General features: G+C 37.9%; 1 protein-coding gene and 1 pseudogene across 4 annotated transcripts in view; one reads left to right on the top strand and one right to left on the bottom strand.

Annotated features, from left to right (window-relative positions):
• Positions 1–1,058: 1,058 nt before the first annotated feature.
• The window catches only part of osbpl3b (oxysterol binding protein-like 3b), a 74,281-nt gene continuing 52,380 nt past the window's right edge, over positions 1,059–22,959 (top strand). For 2 of the 4 annotated variants that reach the window (XM_058746507.1, XM_058746508.1), the window contains exon 1: positions 1,061–1,458. The gene's annotated coding sequence lies outside the window, so the exon portion shown is untranslated. Of the gene's footprint in view, positions 1,459–22,959 lie in introns of all 4 variants that reach the window. The other 2 variants (XM_058746510.1, XM_058746511.1) reach the window with 2 other exon arrangements.
• Positions 17,831–18,706, bottom strand: LOC131521603 (uncharacterized; annotated as a pseudogene).

The raw sequence follows: 22,959 nt of genomic DNA on the forward strand, positions 1-22,959 counted from the left end.
AAAAGGCTATTATTACAATGATTCTTGTTTAAAAACAAAAAACAGTCAAAGCTGTGGTTGAAAAACAGACTCATTAAGTTGTCTCTCACCCATGTGTTTAATGAGACACCTGAGAATGTTTGCCATATAACAGGTTTTGACCGTTCTGAAAGCAAATATTTGGAGAACCTTTTGAGTTTCTGAAAGATTTATTGCAAATATGTTCATTTATTGACTATTATTAGTTTATCATAATACTATTTATTATATAAATAATTTTTGATAATATATAATATTAGAATTTTAATTATAATAAATCTAATATTTTACATTAGCATTTCATTTAATTATATTTTACAAAATTTCAATCTTTCCAAGTATCTACTGGAACTGAAGGATAGTTCACCCAAAAATGAAATTTTGTCATTTATAACTCACCCTCATGTCGTTCCAAACCCATAAGACCCTAAGACCTAAATTTGTGTTCTGAAGATGAACAAAGGTCTTACGGGTTTGGAACGACATGAGGGTGAGTAATTAATGTCAGAATTATTATTTTTGGGTGAACTATCCTTTTAAGCATCCAGGGTACCAGTGGAAATCACTGTGATAAGAGGGTCTTTTGCTCATTTAAGGTCTATCTGAAAATGTGTTGAAAGGCACCAAAAGTCTAGGAAAATCCCCAGAATAATGTCATATGTAAAAAGTTGTTTTATACAAAGTGACTTTGGATTGACCTTCACAATGACCAACATCCACCACCACCACCAAGATGCCAAGCTGCTGACCAATAAAAGCAGTTAAGCAAAGATAAATTAATAAATTAGGAAATGTTGGCATTTAATTAAAAATAACCATTTGTATTCGTTATAGTAACCCAACAGCAGCAAATCTGAGTCCTTAAAACATTTAGTGAAATTGATTTAGAGCTATGATCTCTAAGAATGCGGCGACGTCACGGAAAAGGTACTCTCAATACTGGTGTAGCCCCGCCTCTACCAGTGACGTAGGTGGTAATTCCCCCGCTGATTGGCTAAAGACACTTTCAGTTGCGTCTGTGAACCGCTCGCAGAACCCACGCGCCCAGCAGCACCGTTTATTTGCACAGTGAGCGCGAGGGCAGAGCATCTTCAGGACTCGTGGTCGACTCCGCACTGATTACTTCATTTAATCATTTTATATCTACATGTCGAATAATAGCTATTTTTTACAATATTTAATTGTATCTCGTTTTATTGCTTCGAGGTCTGTTACGTGAATACCTAACGCAAACTTCACAAGCGCAAACGGTCTCATAAATATATTTGTTATTTATTTATTTATTTATTTTATTATTATTGTTATTTTTTTTTGCTTGATACGACGTGCTGTTGACAAGATGCCTCACGGATACATTTCGTAGTTGTGAATTTCGCAGTTTTCTTATCCTCCGGAAGTCGCGGTCAGTTTGGTGTACCTCTAGTAACTTCAGTTTAAAAGGTAAGAAAACTTCCTCGATTTGGCGAACTGTCGTAGATAACTATGTCGTTGTTTTTTCTTGTGCTTTCCACAGTTTTATTAGCCATGCATGCCGTGCAATCCGGAAACATGTCCATGCATGATTGCAAGTAATGTAATTACCAAGTGGAAAAGCGCTACAGTAATCTGCTGCGTTTTTTGCGTATTTGATCCTGGGTTTGGACGACAGGAATTCATGTAGTTATAACAAAACATTCCCTTTTTGATAAGATAAAACTCTTCTAATAGTGTATTAGTTTGAGAGTTGCGTAATGTTTGCATAGGCTATGTATTTTGAGGGTTGGTTGTCATTTATAAACAATAGTTATGCAATTCATGGCAATATATTAAGGTATTTACTTAAATGCACACGGCATCTTTATGTTGTTGACATGTCAAAGTTATTCTGCCATTTAAATGTTAGATCTTAGTACGCATGTGTCAGTATCATAGTCTTTCTGTATTGATGACTTATATGCAAATAGCTCATTAAAGTTGTAGTAGGAAATTTAGTGCTTGCACTTCAACATGTATTAAATGACAAGCACTCTAATGTACAACCTACAAGCTTATCTAATTGCCTCAGTAAAATGGTATGCTACTTAGAAGTGAAGATGATGGAGGTGATGATGGTTTGATTAGAAAAATGAATGTGAAAGTATGTGAGAGGTCTGTGTGTGTGTGTGAACTACTGGCTGTTTGACTCTGAACACCATCTGAATGTGACAAGAAGCACTGTATCCATTAGAAATACACTCTTTTGTCATTTCCCCGTCACCATGGTAACAGATTGTGAAATGTGTTTTTCTATGTATGTACTAGTCCCAACCAGAACTGTGTGCCAGTGAAGTAATTTTTTGTTTGTATTCGTGCTACCACATGATTTAAAGAGACAACGGGCTGCTTCAGCGGCCAATTTGTGAATATTTTCACAGCAAGATAAATTGGGGGTGGACTGACTTTTATCTCCCTTCACAGCCATTGAGAGTAGAAGCTATGAGGCGGATACTCTCTCTTTCTCTCTCCCTCTCTCCTTATCTGTCACTTTCTATAAACAGTACTCCAAGAAACACAGACATCCAGACTTCAATATAGTGCAGTTTTGGAAACCGAACACAACATCTGCACAAGACAGAGGATTTCTGCAGAGATTTCTATGCATAATCAAATCCCAATATTTTATTGATGCACACACGACAGAAATTTACACTGAGTCAGAGTGATTGTGTTTGTAAATTTCTTCCGCTTGTGACAGTGTTTCGAAACATGATTTGATAGAACAGGGTGTCAAATCGCCCTGTGTGTAGCTTGAACTCCAGTTGAATTTTGCTGCGATGTGTGAAAAGGCTTGTTTCTGACAGCATGGACTGAAAATGGATCTGACAGGCTGCAGATGTCTTCAATATCATCTCAAATTATGAATGATAGCAGTTAATCCTGCCTCATGATCAGTGCCACCATTGTCATGAGCCTATAACACCAACCTAATGAGTTATTTAGTACAATACATTATTATATTTAAAAACTGTGGTAAAATTGAAAGTATAAAAGAGGTTTTATACGTACATCAGTTGAATAACATAGCAGACATAATCCAAGAATGCATATGCACACATTAATTAACAACAAAAATGCAATTTCTTATAGAAATAATAGAAATAGAAATAATTTCAAAGATAGCATTAAATTCAATTATGTGGAAATAAATCAAACAATATATTGCCACTTTTTGTATTGTAATGTCTTTTTATGCATCTACCTGAATAATATCTTACATTATCTTCATTTAAAGACTTTTATCTAATAGGCTATTGATGCATTAGAAATTACAATTAGAAATTCAGTGTGTTTATAACATTGTTATAATGCTATAATGTAAATTTGATAATTGTTTTTTGTAAGTTTTAGGCAATAACTGTGGTCTAAAATTATAAATATTTATATTTAATCAACAGCCCAAGTTTTTATACTTGAAATGTTATCTATTTACATGTTTTTGATCATTAATAGTGGATGAACGGATCGTAGTTGATCCGTGATCTGTACAAAGCAAGCCACACGGTTTGGCACGCATTTGATCCGTGGATTAATTGCAAAATTTAATAATAGAGTGAAAGTTTATCATTTATACATGTTTACACACGCAAGCAATTTTAAACCATTCCAGCATGTCATTAAATATGGTAATAATTCTAATTAAATTACGGTTTTATTTATAAATTTAAGATTCAGGAGGTCTGCTCATATAGCTGTGAGCTTCAGAGTCCTACCTCAGTTGCAAGGGGATAAGATCCTCAATGTCCATTGTCCTTTCTCATAAAAATAACCTAAAAGAAGGTTCCATATCATCCATTCAGCCTTCTATTTCTGTGCTTGGTATGTCCCAGTCTGGACAAACCTAAAGGATACATTAGAGGCTGTAATTTCATTTTCCATCAATATTGTATAATGGTACCATTATGGTGCACTTTCCATTTCTTCAACTCTTGTGTACTTCCTACAGCTTCTCCGTTTCCCACTATGCAGTCCAGCTCTCAGGAAAAATGCTGCTGGATATACAATCTTCAAATATAACTTTAAGCTAAACTGTGAGAACACGACTGGGCCAAAGTGCTCAGAAAGAATTCACGAGGACAACCACATAGATGTTTATTGGCTTTTTGGTTTCACCTATCACCTGTAGCGACTGCAGCTGTGCAGGTAATCTTGCTCAGTATGGGGCCGCACATAGCTGTGTCCAAAAAAACGCACACCTTTATTTTGCCACCAGAGCTCAGGACCGCTTTACGAAACCACACACGCTGTTGCCATAGTCACAGTGTGAGGTGAAATAAGCTGAGTTTGATAAGAGACATCAGGAGGCTGGTAGTGGTCTGATTCTGAGATTCTTTCATTCTTTACTTATGGGAACTTCTCTACGATCTCAGCTGTGTATAGGAAATGTGTTGTTGTGGATAATGTGAGTTTGTATAGGGCTTTGAGAGCAGATGCTGTGGTTGCTCAAGCACAGTGGCAGGTGTTGCCTCCGTCTGCCTTCCTCATCCATTAAAGATGTGATTTCTAAACCTAAACAGGTGGGTGAGGTTACAGCTAGATGGAAAGACACCATTCTGTCTCAGACTTGTCTGGTTTTCGCTGTATTTACATGTTGCTTATTTAAAGTAATTTGTGTTTGCGTGTTTCATTCACCTCAGCTGAGACAAAATCTGATATCTTTGTGTTTAAGCCTTGACTTAATGACATAGTGTCTCATCATGTCAGTTCAGACAGTCTGCGTTGTAGACAGCCGATGTCAATAGCTCAGCTCAACTTTCCATTGGTGTCATTTAATTGCTGTCTTTGTGTTGACGAAAGAGGGCAATTTCAACAATGAACTCTTTTTCCTTTACAGAAAAATAGCATTTAAACACAGCAAAATCTCCAGTGTTGAAATCCTAGTGTTAAGGACTTTTAGAGTAAAGTGTTAAGGTTGTGGTGTTGAACTTTAGGGGATTAACACTAGCTAGTGTAAACAGCGCTCTCTGGCCGGTGTCAATACGGAGAATTACCCTTATTAACTCTGTTGAGTGTTATTAGTGACATCCAGGACATTTGCTCGTGTGCGCGCTTGACCCATCTGGAATATTTTTCACAGACGCCATTTTCTTAGACTCGCGATGCGGAGCATATGAGGACGGAAAACAGCGAAATTAAGTGTTTAATCTTACTCACAATATGTGTTTTGTAATATCATATCGTTTTATAGCGATATTTACGAGGTGTGTGCGCCTAAACTTTTTTTAAAGACATTTCTTCCACTCGCGATGTGGACCAGACAAGGACGTTTCTTTTTAAAAGGGAAACGCCGAAAGTTAAGTGTTTTATCTCATTTAAGTTATATGCATTTCACAACATCATATTGATTTATAGCGATATTTGTGTGATGTGTACACAAACTTTTTCTCAGAGAGATATTTTTCTTCACTCATGATGCGGAGAAGACGGGCAAATTGTTTTATCATGGAAAACACCGAAAGTAAGTGTTAAACCTCATTTACATTTTGTATTTTATAAAATAATATTACTTTATGACGATATTGTTATGCTGTGCGCGCCTAAACGAGCCTAAACGTTTCTCACAGATGCATTTGAATGGCTGTGCATTGCCGCGGAAGTCGCTTTTAACAGGGGAAACATAAGAAGTAAGTGTTTTACCTCATTTAAAATTTGTGTTTTATTACATCACATATTGATTAATAGCGATATTTATGTGTTGTGTGCTCCTAAACCTTTCTCAGAGAGACATTTTCTTTCACTGGAGATGCAGAGCAGACGGGGAAGTTGGTCTTCTCGAGGAAAACACCGAGTGAGTTAAATTGTTAGTCATTCAAAGTGATTTTGTGCCCTCACAAGTCTTGGAATATGGCACATGAGTCGCATAAACTACTTTAGACACTTTATTATCTTTTTTTAAAGCATAAACGTGTTTTGTGTTCAGCAAATGTGAATCATATAGGTTTGGAATTACAATTTTAAGTTAACTGTTCCTTTAATATTGTTAAAGATGGTTCATGCTGGTTTAACAGAAAAATCGAAAGGAGATGATGTGCTTGAAGAGTATGAAGCCACCAATACATTAAGTGGGATGAGAAGAGCTTTGTTAGGACACATACCAGAGACATGGGTAAGCCGGCTCGTAAGCCACAATTGCATATTTTAAGATTATTGATTGTCATGCTTAATTTTTTTGATTATTAAACAATAATAATAAAGAGTCTGATCTCCTTCTAAAAATGTTTCATAAAAAAACGCATCAAATGTAAGTTTTTGGTATGCTTGCATTGTCATTTATGTTCCGTCCCATTTATGTGCATTCATTTTGGTAGGAGTCCAACCATAAGTGAACAGTAAATGTTTACTTGTACTCATGCCTTTCCACAGATGCCATGTATGACAGTTTCTTCTGTTGATTATTCAAAATATCTATTTTTGTGTTCCTCTGAAGACAGAAAGTCCTACAGGTGTGAAACCACATGAGTATAAATAAATGATGACAGAATTTTCAGTTTTGGGTTAACTATTCTTATATTGTAAGTGATACTTGTCCCTGACATTTCACCTGATAAATGGATGTGAAATAATCCTTTTTGTTTTTTCTCCTATTTTACAGGAGCACTTTTGTGATGCTGCAAGTGGGAGTTGGGTATCTTGCTTGGCTGAAAGCTGCAGAGAAACACATCTCGTCTTGCTGAAAACTACTCTTTACAAGGAGGTCCAAACACCATTAGCAGAGACTTTGTTCAGTGAGCATTAACATGCATTCTGCCTGGATGCTAATGAATGGGATGCTGTTGTCTAAACTGATAAATGTAAGCGTTATAAACCTCATGACATTAAGTGTACATATGGACCAAATAAGAATATGTATTTTCACTGATTTGCTTTGACATTATGATGTTTTAATTGTTGTAAGAACATGTTCTTTACATGCATTGAATGTGAAAACATTTTTCTCAGGGAAAAAGATTTACAATGTTTCAATTAAAAACTGTAAAAGTGTATTGTTTTGCGAGTTTATTTTTTTATAGTTTTACCTGAACATTGGTGCAGTGTTCACCAGTTGAGGGAGTTAAATTCACTCTTTAAAATTAGCAGTGTAGGTATGTTTTAATCTGCATTACCATTTTAAAATAAGTATTTACATTAAATCAACATTAAATAAATACACTGGGTGTATAGGATTAATCACCATAAAGTGTTAAACGTGTATACTTGCGAGTAATAATTTCTTACCACCATTAGTGTTTAAAATTAAACACTAACACAGTGTTGGTATAATAAACACTTTCGTCAGTGTTGTTTTAACACTAGCAAAGATGGACCTGTATGTTCACCCGGAAAGTGTTAATTTTAACACCTATGGTGACAAATCTCCCAACATATTTTTGCTGTGAATATTTTATTACATTTATTTTATTTTATTGTATTTATAATGCTTCTAAAAGTCATTAAAAGACACCTCTTGCAAGAATTTCATCTTTAGCAATGGAATTGTATTTCCTATTTCTCAAACATTTTGTTCTCAAATAATTGTTGATAACCCATTAAAGGGGCTTTCGCACTGGAGGAACCATTTCCTAGTTCCTAGCGGAAGTACCCGCTTTTTGACATGTTTGCACTGCAGGAACTAGGAACGTATTTAGTTCTAGGAACTCTGTTTGGGGGAACTGAATTGGCTCCTACTTCAGAGTAGGGTCTAAAACAGTTCTGGAGGAACTACCAGTGACATAAGTGTCTGCTGATTGGCCAAATGCTTACGAAACATCAGCTACCCGGCATTTTTAAAAAGCCATGTAAAAATATTTACTCCACGAACATGGAAAACAGCAATAACTGCATGTAGCTACGTGTTGTCTGCAGCATTGTGTTCTTTTCTTAGCCACAATGATATGTAACACTGCAAGTTGTCATAGGAGATTTAGTCATTTCGAATTTAAAGATTTTAATGCTCTTTCAATCGCCTAAATTGTGCATTTACATCTCCATTTCCATTTTCACAAAACCCAAGACACACAACAAAGACAGCTCAGATCACGGCTTCCTCCACAAACGTTGTTGACGTTTGTAAATGTTGCAAATAAAAAACATTGTTGTTGGTCTCTTCACAGTTCCTGCTGCCGGTGCGAATGAAACCAGGAAAATGGCCCGAGGGAGAAATTGGTTCTTTAGGAACCATCATGCTGGCTAGATCCTAGAACTGAGTTCTTAGAACTACGCAGTGTGAAAGCCACTTTTGTTTTTGCTGCATATCCTTAAACAAAATGACTAAGAGCACCTTTACAGTTTTTTTTTTTTTTTTCGAAGCTCATTTGAAACTATTAAAAAACCTGCCAGTCATAGAGAGGGCAAGTGTTTCTGCTGGACAGGTTTTCTGGTCTAATACGTCTTGTGCATAGAATGCATAAAAGGTCAGAAAATCAAAAGGCTTGAGCTAGTGTGCAGAGACGGATGAGTTGTCAAGCTCAGAGGTCGTCACTAATTGGCTCTTGAGCCTTATTAATATTAAAGATTACAAAGAGCTTCAACATGTTCCTCCAATGTTCCCCTGCTGTTCTTGCCTCTTTAAAATACCTGTGATTAAAGGGTCAAGATGTCTGCGGTCTAAAAAAATGATTTGCCTTTAATAGAAATAGATCAAAATGCATCTGCACCCCAGCAGCCTGTGGAATGGGGCCTCTGGTGGGGAGATAAGGGTTACGGTTCCTGTGTGATCCGAAAAGCCTCATTAAACACATCCTGTTGAAGGCTATTCTTCTGCAGAAGACTGCAGTCTAAAGTGGAGCTTTATTCAATTCGAGCTGCGATCGGGTGTTTTCAAATGGACGCTGATTGAAAAGATTAATTGCTTTTACCTTTCTCTGCTTCTCAGAGCTTCCCTGGATGCACTGGAGTTTGTAAGTGCAACAAGAGTGGAATTGAATATTCTGTCATCACGAGTGCTTCAAATTACTATATGTTATAGTATGTCGCTTTTACCGAGTTTAGAGCATCAGAGTTGGCCTGTTATTTGCAGAGAGTGTATGGGAACGTAGGATAAAGCTCTTATCTGGGCTTCATTAATGGCTAATTCACTCTGTGCCCATCGTGAATTATCGTACATTAGACGCAATATTGCAGGGAGGTGAAATTTTTTCCAGAGTACCACTGAAATGTGAGCCCATTTTGCCTTTGTTTTCCAGCATCTTTCCATTTCGGCAACAAAATGGAAACCTTTTACTGGTGTTCTCACTACATGCACTTTATTTGTGTGAAAGAATCAGACTCAAGCATTGCTAAACAAAGACGCCTACACAGAAAATAAATAGCTAAAGTTTGGCTCACTGTCATTGCTTTGCTCATGAGGAAATGTGTTATCACAATGTGATAATTAGCCGCCCTACATTGCATAAATTAGTTGGACCTTTGGTTTCCAGATTCACCTCTTGTGCATTTTCTCAATAACTATCATTAAAAGAAGTGCTATTTTGCTGATGTTTGTATGATGTGGATTTCTAATTGAAGAATCAGTGGATATTAATATCAGTGCTGTTTTTAACAGATACACTAATCCCTTATTATTTTAAAGGTGAAATTTGTAATTTCGGTTTCACTATAACTGCACCAATTTCTGCCATTGTTCAGATAAACAGCTAGAAAAAGCCTAACCTAAAATGGTTGTAGAAGGGAAATATTCTGAAAAATGTTTTAACTGCTTTTGTCCATACAGTACAACATTTAACGCCATTTCATTGTACAGACAAAAAATGTTTCAATTTCAATATTTTTTGTGTTGCACAAAAAGAAGAAAGTAATCCAGGTTTGGAATGACTTGAGGGTGAGTAAATTATAATACATTTTTAATTTTGGAGTGAGTGAGTAACATCTGAGTGAAATTATCAAATAAATAAATAAATAAATTAATAAAAAGTAGGACTGGGACTTGGTTCAGGCCATTGGATATTGATTGGATGCAGGAAGATCGTCGATTGTAAGGAAGGCGTGGGGTTTAAGTGGACTAAATTATTGAAGAGTCCAGCATAAATTAATGGAGAAGTCTGTTGTTTCACTAGAAGGTCGAGCTGCAACATTTTAATGAAAAGTTATGAGGTCAAAATGTTCAAAAATAAAATACACGCATGAATGAATCAAAACAACCTGCTATTTAGAAGAGACTGACTTCATTAGGCTACATGTTTCTGCTGTTTCAAACCAAACTGCTTTAAAAATTTAAGCATTTTTTATTTTGATTGATTTAAATTTAGGAGAAAAAAAATGTGTCCTGTTGCTCAAGTCATGCAAAAAAAAAAAGGCCCATTATTTCTGTTGTAATGTATGAAAACCACACAGAAAGTTTTGCTACTCAGGGTTTTATGCTATGCTGTTAATATGCTATGATGTTCTGTTTCATCTCATCAATCATTGGAGGCAGCTGCCTACAGTATCGATTTAATATCAAGTACAAGACCTTTGTATTGTACTGAAGCCAAAATGCTGGTTTCGATCCGACCTCTAACATGCAGTAATATTCAGAGAATTTGTCTTAAAAATAGTTTGCGTACAAGTATAAAGTCAAGGTTGTGCAGTCTGCTGTTGCCATTGTATTTCTGCAAGGCAGTAGTTTTATTAGGTCAGGCCCTCAGTCTCAGAGCTGACACAAGAAGTCTTCTGTGTGAGCAGAATTTTCCTGCTGGGCCTCTGAGGGTCCGCTGGGACTGAACTGCCCTGTTTGCGCTCTTGCCAGAAGAAAGATTCTGCTGCTCTTACACAGTCCTGCTCTCGCTGAATCCAGCATGACATCTCTAAAACATTCTCTTCTTTCAGATATGCATGACTTCCAGTAGCCATTCACAGTGTCTGACCTTATAGATCAAAGAAGTTGACAAGAGATCTTGAGCAAACATCCGTTTGTTCTCTATCGAAGAAGATGGTTTTCCCCGACTCAGATATTGTTGTCTTTCCCCTCAGCTCTAATGAGTCAGTGTTTGGCACCATCACGTCAGATGAAGAAAGGTTTCAAACAGTCTGAATTCATGTTGAGAGATTTACAAGGAAGGGAGGGGCCCTATAGAGTGGATGGGGGTCGGAAGCGGTTAAGGCACAGGAAGCAATGCTTGTGCGTTCAGAAAACATTCAATCGGAAAACTCTCACAATGCTAGACTTCATGGAGTGTTTTAACAAGGAATCCTCCCACGTTTTATCAGAACCATTAACTCTTCCAGCTCAGCAAGCGCTGCACAGAAAATGTCAAATTTGAAGGTCAAGTACGTGAAGTATTTGAATGATATCATATTTTCCAAAGCACACCCTTTTTTTCTCTGTCATCTCATCTAACTGATATTTACCATGTCTACTTGCACACCATCTGAAAAACTAGGAGTTATCTTCACAGTTCACTAAAGAGCTGCTTTACAGTATTCTACATTGAGCGCCAAGACTAATGGCAGTACATTTGTAAATGTGAGCGCGCTCCGTTTGGCTGTCACTGGCTCTTGGAGGCTGAAGCACCACGGTTTGGCAGGCGCTCAGATGGAGCTCTACAGCATCTCATGAGGAAAACAGCACATCTGTGCAGTCTCATGCTGGAGGGAGAAATCAGGCTTGAATACACTTCAGTGTCGCACTTTCAATGTAGACAGCTTTGTTAATTCTAATGGCTGAAATTTCAACTGTCCAATGTAAATGCAGTTTGTTCATAATTGCTGAGCAACACACAACTGCTTTGAGGCATTAATATCTACATTGTTTTCTGTCAAAATGTTTCAAAGTTTTTCAGCACATTTGTGAAAGTTTCCATTAGGTGTTTTATTTGTATGGCTGTACAAATTGCAATATTTTTACTCATGAGTCATGATGCTGTATCGATACTTCAGGACTGTACATTGATTTATTTATTTGTGCATTCAGGTTACACTTTATTAATAAATAAGCAGGTGCTCTCAAAAAGCACTAACTCTGAGACCTAGAGCCACTTCCATGCCTCTGAATATGGAGTGTTCATCATATTTCACGCACTTCAATCACAATCCGTTTATGATATTGTGATGATTCATCATGTTGCAATGTGCATTTAAGGCTTCTCAAAAAGCATTGTGTGTGGATGAAATAAACACATTAACATATAAGTAACAGACTACTAAGTACCAGATTTTACTTAATAGGCTTCATTAAATGTACTTTTATTAAATGTAAACAATTAAATAAAAGTAATAATAATACTGTTACATAATGTGAAACTGGATGCCTTGAATGACTTACATTTGTTTATTATGAATAAGCCTATCTTTGGTTTGGTTTAGTCTGTGTCCATCAAGTTCCAATTAACCTTTCATTTGGAAAGTATTTACAGCAATTCACTTGATTATCAGAAATATGAATTGGAACATGGTTATGTAATATATATATATATATATATATATATATATATATATATATATATATATATATATATATAAAATGGTCAAATTTACATAAAAATAACAGTAATTATTGTACCATAAAACAATATTTAGGTTATACTGCAAACCACACACAATTTGAGCATTTCAGCTTGACTAAAAACCCACACAGCATGTTTGGTCTTCTTAATGTGTTTGTAAATCAACTAGTGTGTCTGAAATAGGACAGGTTAGTGTTCTTCTCAAGGAGACAGATGGAACAGACCAACAGGACACCACACTGATTTCAGTAGAGCTGCTGAGAGACATGCTGAGTAATTTATCATAATGGTAAATTAGCCAGACGTAGCGCCTGCGCTCCAGCTCTAGTTGAGTGCGCACTTGTCCTTAAATAGTGGTTTACAATGCAATATTAAAATAAATTTTTTAAAATGTAACCTTTATACGAATTAATAGCAAATGACTGCTTATTGTTTGCAGCACCAGTTTACCAGGAAAGTCTGAAACTTGAAGCAAAAATGTGTCTGTTTTACATTTTTCCAGTGCCACATCTTTGTTGTCATTACAAATTGAATTACCGGCAGAACAATTTGAGTGAAAGATGAAATCAATTAAGAAAGTCTATGACAGCAGCACACGAGCTGCATAAATTTAACTGCATAAATTTTGTGTAGAATCTGATGATCGTGTTCTCCAGGATGACTTAGATTGATCCGAAGAGCATTTTGTGCTCTAGTGAAAGAACGTCTGACCTTTTGTACAAATTATTTGATTTTTTAATTAGATTATATATTGAGAATATTAAATATTTCTTATTAATTTATTCATTACAATATTTAAAATGTTTCAAAATCTTAAAACATTCTGTCATTTCCAGGTTAAATTACATTTTGAATTCTCAGACTTTTAGACGCTATTGTATTGAACAAACAAATTTATTTTTACTGTAATTGTAAAATGTAATTTACTGTGTTATCTTGTATTTGTAAAGAATGCTAACTTATTCTGTTCTGTAATGACAGATGCTTGCTTAGATTTGCTTTGTTTTTACCTTCAAACTCAAGAATGCACCAACACAAAAGCTATTGTAAACATTTGCATTTTACCTACATATTTGAATTTAAATGTAAATGCATATGGAAGTGCAGATTGGAGTTTGTTATGGTTCAGATCAACACACCAGCTGAATTTTTTATGTTGGACAGTAACCTGGAGCAGACATCTTGTGCTGCCAGAGTGAAAGTTAATGAAGGCAGATGTCCAACTGAGATTGAACATCCTCTGAAAAACTTACTCAAAAAAAAAGAAACCTCTGCTTCTGAAAGTTACTTTGAAATGAAGCCTTCAGCTCAATATCCCAGAATAGCCTTAATAAGAGATATTACTGATTCTAACCATTAAACTGTTATTAGAGTCCTAACAGATCCTAGAAAGATGATTATCTGTCCTGAAGAAGCTAGAAAAATGGTGAACGTCATTGGGATCATTGTTCTTGTTCATTTTTTATAAACCGCAGAGATGAAAATACCAACATACCTAGTGGTGAATGTTTTGGGGCAATTTTATTCAATCTTCTTTAGGTAAGAAAAGGGGCATTTTATGTTCATAGCGTGCAAATAATTTCACTTTTTGGGAATTATTCTCTTAAACAGTAAATAAATTAATAAATGTAAATGAAGGTGAAAATATTCACACAAAAAGAAGTCACTAAGCACAGAATGTCCTTGGCAGCATTGTTCTTGTTTTAACCGCAAAGATGAAAATCTTTGATGAAAAAGTTGTGTGCTGGGATTTTCCACTTTGTGGTTAAAAAAAGAACAATGTCATCAATAATGTGGGTGTTTTGGTTCATTTTAACTGCTTAAATACTTTGAGTTGACAAGGGACATTTTGCACTTTGCACTTTTTGTTCGTCCCTGAATGCTCTGAAGGATAAAAAATTGAATAATTCACCCAAAATAAAAATGTACGTAATTTATGCTGCCTTCACGTGCTATCGAAATTATCGTAAATACGAGTTTCCTAATCGTAAATTGGACGTGAACGGCCTCTCAAGTCGTATTTACTACTGGGAAATTCGAAAAAAAATTTGATACCAGAGTTTCCGAGTTATAAACTGTAAACATGGTGGAGGGGAAAACCATTGCTGCTGTCAATGCTGTTCTCACAATAACTACATTCTTTTGTCTTGTCGCTAAAGTAGTGTATTTATAGGCAAGATATGAACAGTCATTTGAAGCATAGAGTATATTTTGTAAGCAGTGAAATAAGCATGTACAGTATTTAACTGAAATTCCAGAATTGTCAGCAAACTGCATGTGTAGCGCGGTGAATGTTTATATGTGACCCTGGACCACAAAACCAGTCTTAAGTCGCTGGGGTATATTTGTAGCAATAGCAAAAAATACATTGTATGGGTCAAAATTATAGTTTTTTCTTTTATGCCAAAAATCATTAGTATATTAAGTAAAGATCATATTCCATGAAGATATTTTGTAAATTTACTACTGTAAATATATAAAAACGTCATTTTTGATTAGTAATATGCATTGCTAAGCATTCATTTGGACAACTTTAAAGGCGATTTTCTCAATATTTGGATTTTTTGCACCCTCAGATTCCAGATTTTCAAATAGTTGTATCTCGGCCAAATATTGTCCGATCATAACAAACCATATTTTGCAAATCTCCATGACATAGACGTGGGAGAATAAAGAATATCTCTTTGGTTTTGAGACTTTAGTCTTTGCAACTTCAGGGATCTTATCTCTGCACAAACAGCTTGTAACACTCCAAAGAGAAAGGAAAACTTGAAATCGCATCATATGAACCCTTTAAGAAAATTCGGACTGAAAGACCGCTCTGCAGTGACCAAAGCTCTCATCAGCACAAAGAATCAAAAGGCTAGACTAACCTTAGCTGAGCAGCATGTTGTGTGGAGAAAGTGGAGAACTGGTCCAAAGTTCACTTCAGTGATGAAAGCAAGTTTAATTTATTTGTGTCCGATGGGAAACATTATGTTTGCTGACAAACTGGGGAAAGATTGAAGCCCAAGTGTGTAAAGATGTCAGTGAAAAGTGGAGGAAGAAGTGTCATGGTTTGGGGGATATTTTCTGCAGCAGGAGTTGGGCCTCTTATACACCTACATGCAGAGTGAATGCAAATTTATCAGAACCTCCTGCGGCAACATGCAGTTTTCTGCGTTCATCAATGTTCTTTTGTGCAGGGTGTGAACTGTCGCTTTAAGCCACACAATTACTGTTTTTTAATGCTTGATCATTGAGTTCTCAATTACAGCTGTGATAACGACAAGATTTCACCCCTTAGTCTGGATCTGTTGGTGTGAAGAACGCTGTTAAGACAGAGATAAACATCACACCAATAACGCACTTCCGAAGGAGATGCTCCCATGTTTCTTGCACAACACTATGAGTCATTCATGCCTCTGATACCTCAGTTCTCACAAGTATCAATAAAACCTCTATGAGCCGCTCATGGCAAGCAAATTCATCGCAAATCAGAGAGAAATGCATTTACCATGAAGCACTTTGTTTTCGAGTGTCTTCAGGATCTGCTGCATAATTCAGGCCCACCAGCTGATTAGTTGAGGCTTTGCCTACGGGCTTGACTCAGGGCTGCTAAGCGGAGGTGGCATAGTGTGCATAAGCCTCTTTGGGCAGGGCTTTCTCAATGGAGTAAGTAGGGATTTCCTGACTTAATCTATTGGAAACACATTAAAAGACAATGAGCTGTATAGATTTCTTTACGGCAGTGTTTCCTTCAGGATTTTGGATTTGTAGTGGCGGTACCACCCCTTCAAGAATATGGGTTTAACAACAATATTTTTTTCAATCATATTTTGTGTGTTTTGCATTTGTAAAAATTAGAGATGTTCCGATACCCTTTTTTCCTTCCCGATACCGATTCCGATACCTAGGCTCAGGGTATCGGCCGATACCGAGTACTGATCTGATACCTGGGTGTGTATCTGGTTATACAGCTGTATGTACTACTAGACCTGTATGAAGAGATACAATTATTTTATGGTGTGCTTCACCATAGATAGAGATAGATAGATAATCTGGCGAGTAAACAAAAAAATATAATATATAATGTTTGGAAAATGGCACATCTATTTAAATATCTAAAAGTACACTCTTAACATCAGTCAGTCAAGCATTATAAATGTATTATGATAATCGAGTATTATTTAATGATATAACTTTAGCAATTAGAATTAAAACTTGGTAACCATGAATACAGTCATTTTAACTGAACTGGTGGTGGTGCTTTTTTGGTCATTCAGTGTTTCTCTAAAAAATGGGGGGGAAACTATCAATAATACTGATAAGATAATAATCATACAATGAATTCTACTAAGAACAATATAAAACGCACTAAGGATTAACGAGCTGCTGGATTCATGAATATTAATCACGTTGTCTGCGTTCGCTTGAACTGATTTGCTGAAATCAAACCAGGGACGATTATAGGTGAGCGCCAGCCAATGAGATTGTCGCTTGCGCATTAGCCACGCCTACTACCGGAGAACCCGGCAGTTCTTAAAAGTTGAAGAATTCAAAAGGAACTCCGTTATTCTTACAGGAAAATACAACAAAGATTATCGTTTACATACCAAGCAGAATTGACGCGCTACATGTAAGACTCTCTCTCTCTCTTTGCGTGTGAGGAAAAAAGCAAAGCGACGGAGAGTCGTGCACTTCACACTAGAGCTTACGGTACGTCAAATACAGGTGCGCTGCGCATTCATTCAGATGCATTGAAAAATAGCCCAGATCGCTTGACGGAGAGAGAAACTCTGAAGCGCTCAGTCAGAGTGTTCAGCGAGTCAAAATATATCTGTGCTAAACTTATACATAGCCTCCAACTCACACACTGGCGAGTATAATCTGAGCATTTATTAGCCAGTGGCTAATATTATACACTATTTAGTCGCCCAGGGTGAAGATTTAGTGGCATATGCGAGTGATTTACTGGCAATGTGCTACCATTTACATTTACATTTTACATTTAGTCATTTAGCAGACGCTTTTATCCAAAGCGACTTACAATTGGGGAATACATAGAGCGATTAATCTTGAAGAGGCAATCAGACATACGAAGTGCTTGCAACACCAAGTCTCAGGCATTGTTCAAATAAATACAAACTACCAAAGGAAGGAATAAGTAAAGATAATTTTTTTTTTTTTTTTTTTAAGTTTAGGATGAAGTCAAGTGCTGTCGAAAGAGATGAGTTTTCAGTTGTTGCTTGAAGATTGACAGGGATCCAGCATTCCGGATAGAGGTGGGAAGATCGTTCCACCAGCCAGGAATGGTGAATGAGAATGATCTAGAGAGTGATTTTGCGCCTCTGTGATGGTATCACGAGGCCGCTCACTAGCAGATCTCAGATTTCTGGAGGGATGTAGTTTGTTAATAGAGAGTGCAAGTAAACGGGTGCTGAGCCAGTGGTTGTTCTATATGCAAGCATCAGTGTCTTGAACTTGATGCGAGCCGTGATTGGTAGCCAGTGCAGGGAGATAAAGAGAGGTGTAACATGGGCTCTTTTGGGCTCGTTGAAGACCAGTCGTGCCGCTGCATTCTGAATCATTTGTAGAGGTTTGACTGTATTAGACGGAAGTCCAGCCAGAAGAGCATTGCAATAGTCCAGCCTAGAAATGACAAGGGCCTGGACAAGAAGTTGTGCAGCATGCTCTGTCAGAAAGGGCCTGATCTTTCTGATGTTATATAGTGCAAACCTGCAAGATCGAGCAGTTTTGTAATGTGGTCTTTGAAGGTCAGCTGATCATCAAAGATTACACCAAGATTTCTGACCGAAGTTGATGGGGTTATTGTTGATGAACCTAACTGGATCGTGAAGTCATGCTGTAGAGTCGGAGTGGCAGGGAGGACAAGAAGCTCAGTCTTTGCCAGGTTGAGCTGCAGGTGATGTTCTTTCATCCATGCCGAGATGTCCGCCAGGCAACCTGAGATCCTTGCAGCTACCGTTGGATCATCTGGTTGAAAAGAGAGGTAGAGCTGTGTGTCATCAGCGTAGCAATGGTATGAGAATCCATGTGCCTGTATGATGGGACCCAGTGATGTTGTGTATGTGGAGAAGAGGAGGGTCCAAGAACTGATCCCTGAGGAACCCCAGTGACCAGTGTATGTGCTTTGGATACCTCACCTCCCAGGCCACCCTGAAAGACCTACCAGTGAGATAGGATTCAAACCAGCGAAGTGGAATGCCAGAGATGCCCAGTGATGAGAGGGTGGACAGGAGTATCTGATGATTGACAGTGTCAAAAGCGGCAGATAGGTCCAGCAGAATGAGGACTGATGATTTGGAATGGGCTTTTGCAGTCGCAGGGCTTCAGTGACCGAGAAGCGCAGTCTCAGTTGAATGGCCCCTCCTGAAACCTGACTGTTTAGCATCCAGTTTGTCGTTCTGTGAAAGAAACAGTGAGACTTGGTTGAAGACAACTCGTTCAAGTGTTTTCGCTATGAGCGGAAGGAGAGACAGGTCTGTAGTTTTCTATAAGAGAAGTGTTTAATGTAGGTTTTTGAGCAGTGGGGTTACCCGAGCCTGCTTGAACGCAATGGGAAGTTACCTGTGAGTAGGGATGTGTTGATGATGTGTGTGAGTGCAGGTAAGAGTGTGGGTGAGATTGCTTGGAGAAGGTGTGAGGGGATTGGGTCAAGAGGACATGTTGTAGGATGGTTGGAGAGGAGAAGCTTGGATACTTCAGCTTCAGTGAGTGGACAGAAAGAAAAGATGGGAGTTTTAGCAGTGGATGTGGTAGGGTGAGGGTCCTGTGTGCGTGGAGGTGAAAACTGACCACTGATTGATCTAGTTTTGTCTGTAAAGAAAGTGGCAAAATCATCAGCTGTAATAGAGGTGGAGGGAGGAGGTGGAGGGGACAGAGGAGGAATTAAATGTTCTGAAGAGATTACGCATGTCTGGAGCGCTGTCGATCTTGTTGCGGAAATGTGAGGATTTGGCAGTGTGGACTTTAGCAGAGAAGGATGTGAGCATAGACTGGTACCTACTGAGGTCCGACAGATCGTTTGATTTGCGCCATTTTCTCTCTGCCGCTCTGAGTGTAGTCCGATGTTCACGAAGAACCTCGGATAACCAGGGGTTGGAAGGAGCAGCCCGTGCGGGCCTAGAGGAGAGAGGACAAATGTCGTCTAGACAAGAGGTTAAGGTAGAGCATAAAGTCTCAGTAGCTGCGTTTACATCCAGAGATGAGAAATGGGTGGGTGAAGGAAGAGAGGAGGATACTACAGAGGAGAGATGGGAAGGAGAAAGGGAGCGCAGGTTTCGTCTAAAAGTAACTGGTAGGGGTTGGTGGCACAGGAGAAGCAAAGTGTAATGTAAATGTAATGAAGAAATGGTCCAGTATGTAGCGGTTGTACCAGAATGTTATCTGCAGTACAATTGCGTGTGTAAATTAAGTCAAGTTGGTTGCCTGATTTGTGCGTGCTAGTAGTGGTAAGGCGTTTGAGATCAAGCGAAGCTAGGAGTGCATGGAAGTCTGTAGCATAAGGCTTGTCTAGGTGAATGTTGAAATCACCAAAGACTAGGAGTGGAGTGCCATCCTCCACGAAGAGGACAGCAGCCCGTCCAGCTCCTCTAGGAAGGTGGCTAGAATTTGGCTAGGGGACGGTAAATGACCACGATCTGGAGTTTTATCGAGCTGATACAGTAATGGCATGAGATTCAAATGAGTTGTAATTGCATAGGGAAGAGCGGGTTGAGTATTTCCAATTGTTAGAAATGAGCAGACCAGTGCCTCCACCCGGCCAACTTGCCGGGGGTGTGAGAGAAAGAGAGATTAGTAGAGAGCAGCTGGGGTTGCTGAGTCTTCTGGACGAATCCAGGTCTCAGTCAAGCCCAAGATGCTGAGCGTGGATTTTAAAGAAAAAGCAGAAATGAAGTCAGCTTTGTTGACAGCTGACTGACAATTCAGAGACCCACAGAGAAGGAAAGAGGTGTAGTGAAGGAGGTAGAGATAAGGCGCAGGTTAGCAGGATTACGTTGCCGTCTGCGTGGGACGTTAGAGCGTGGTTGAGAGAGAACCGGAATAGTTTGGAAACACATGATAGAGGTGGCAGGAAAGAGGATGGAAACGGAGAGTGTGTAAGGGAAGGGGGAAAAAAGAAAAGATACTTAAGTGTGTCGCTCGGTGTCGTTGCTCGGTTAAAGTCGCGCAGGAAAAGTCGATGGTCTTTACCCTCGTCGGTCTTCACACGAGGAGGCTGAACGCTTCGCTGATGCTTCCGCGTCAGCGCTCGGACCTCTGATAAATACAGCCTAACACACTACCGTGAAAACAGCTGTGGCCGGCTTCTGATTGGCCCAGCCAATAGCCTTGTGCAAATAACTCAAGACGAAACTAACACTTCGCTTGCAAGGAGCACTGAAAATGATCCAGGTTCCTTCTTAGCCGAGGTGCAAATTATTATAATTAACAGAAAGTGCAATCAAACAACGAAACCTCAACGAAAATGCAGAATAGAAATAGAAGGGAAACGAAAGTATTCCTTCCCAACAGCAAGTAAATAATTTAAACAACAGATCTATGACTAAGTATCGCAACACTTACGAGCTGCTGTCCGTCTTCTCTGGTGAATATTCGGCTTCTCCCGACTTGTAATAGCGAACAGGCAGTTTAAATACTTTTACAGTCGCTGTGGCCGGCTTCTGATTGGCCCAGCCAATAGCCTTGTGCAAATAACTCAAGACGAAACTAACACTTCGCTTGCAAGGAGCACTGAAAATGATCCAGGTTCCTTCTTAGCCGAGGTGCAAATTATTATAATTAACAGAAAGTGCAATCAAACAACGAAACCTCAACGAAAATGCAGAATAGAAATAGAAGGGAAACGAAAGTATTCCTTCCCAACAGCAAGTAAATAATTTAAACAACAGATCTATGACTAAGTATCGCAACACTTACGAGCTGCTGTCCGTCTCTTCTGGTGAATATTCGGCTTCTCGTTTGTATTTATTCTTTGCTGCTCTAAATAGTGGTTGCTTGTGCACAACTTCCTGTGTTTGCATTCTGAGCAGCGAAGAAGAATTGATTTCCGTTTCGCAGCGTTAAGCAAAGCTAGCGCGCATAACTATAGGTCTTGTTTAAGAATGATATCGGATCGGTACATGGGTTCAAGTACTCGCCGATACCGATGCCAGAATTTTTGTGGTATCGGTGGAATTTCCGATACTAGTATCGGAATCGGAACAACCCTAGTAAAAATGTACATTTATTTAAAAAACACTATTTTAATTGCAGTTTGTTATTTATTAGGACTAAAATCTAAAACGCTTTAACTAGATGTTGTCATCTTGGGTTTAAGAGACAATTATATTTAGTTATATTATCAATTATTCAGATGAGAATAAAGATTGAACTGAATTTAGCTGGATAATTGTCAGACTTTTGTCCCTGTGTCTTGTGTTTCCACGTGCTCCCAGTGTTTCCATGTCCTTCATTGGTTTTTCTCGTTTCCTGTTCTCATCATTAGTTTATTAGTCTCCAGCTGTGTTTGATTAATTATCTAGTTTTCTCCCTGTTTATAAGCCCTGTGTTTCCCTGTCTTTAACGTCCGGTCTTGTTCGATTGTAAGAATTCCTTGTCTCCTCGTTCCCTGCTCCAGAAAATTGTGATAATAATGACACTAACTGATGCTAGTAAACTGAGCTGAAACAACACTGAACTAAATTGAGCTGAATTAATTTCATAGCTGATGAATTTTACATTGTTTTTTGTTTAATAGTCTGTATTGTATAAAGCTCCATATGAATAACTGTATTGACTTCATATAAATAGCTAATCAGTGATTAGACTAGAAATTAGATTTAAAGCTCACAAACTTTTTACTGTTGTACTGGTTCTTTTTGAAAGCAATGATGAATCATTTTCATTCATATCAGTTTAATGAGGAAGTGAGCTGTCTGACTGACACAATCTTTCATTCAGATAAATGACTCTTGTGTTTGATTTGGACTGATTCAGTTTGAATGATTTGTTAAAAAGAGTCACATTAATCGAACATTTCGTTTGTTTACATTCAGTGAGGATAATGCACTTGAAAATTGTAATTATTGTAAATATACTATTTTACAATGACCAGTCTTTCTCTGTCATTGCATACAATTTAGAAGCTCAAAACTAGGCTAAAATATGTTTATATATTTTGCTGAGCTGTGATGGAAGAAACGGTGCTTTACATCAATGGTGACATGCAATTTTTGGGGGCATTTACATTTTCCGTCTTTTTTCTTTTGGTTCTGTTTTACATTCTCTTTCTCTGTGTGTTTTCTTCTCTCTCTTGCTCTGTATTTCTGTTCTGTCTCTGTCGATATTCCTCTATGTTTATGTTCATTCACCCAGATACCTCCACAATTATAGTGTGACATTGTGCAGTCATATATGTTTTATCTTCTCTCAAAATAAAACCATGTTTGATTTCAAAACAAGGTCTTGTTCAAGTCATCCAGTCAGTGTAATATTACTTGACATGTAGCACCAGAGGCCAGACTTCAGACTGACATCTATTGTA

Source organism: Onychostoma macrolepis, chromosome 16 (assembly GCF_012432095.1).
Source record: "Onychostoma macrolepis isolate SWU-2019 chromosome 16, ASM1243209v1, whole genome shotgun sequence".
Classification (NCBI taxonomy): domain Eukaryota; kingdom Metazoa; phylum Chordata; class Actinopteri; order Cypriniformes; family Cyprinidae; genus Onychostoma; species Onychostoma macrolepis.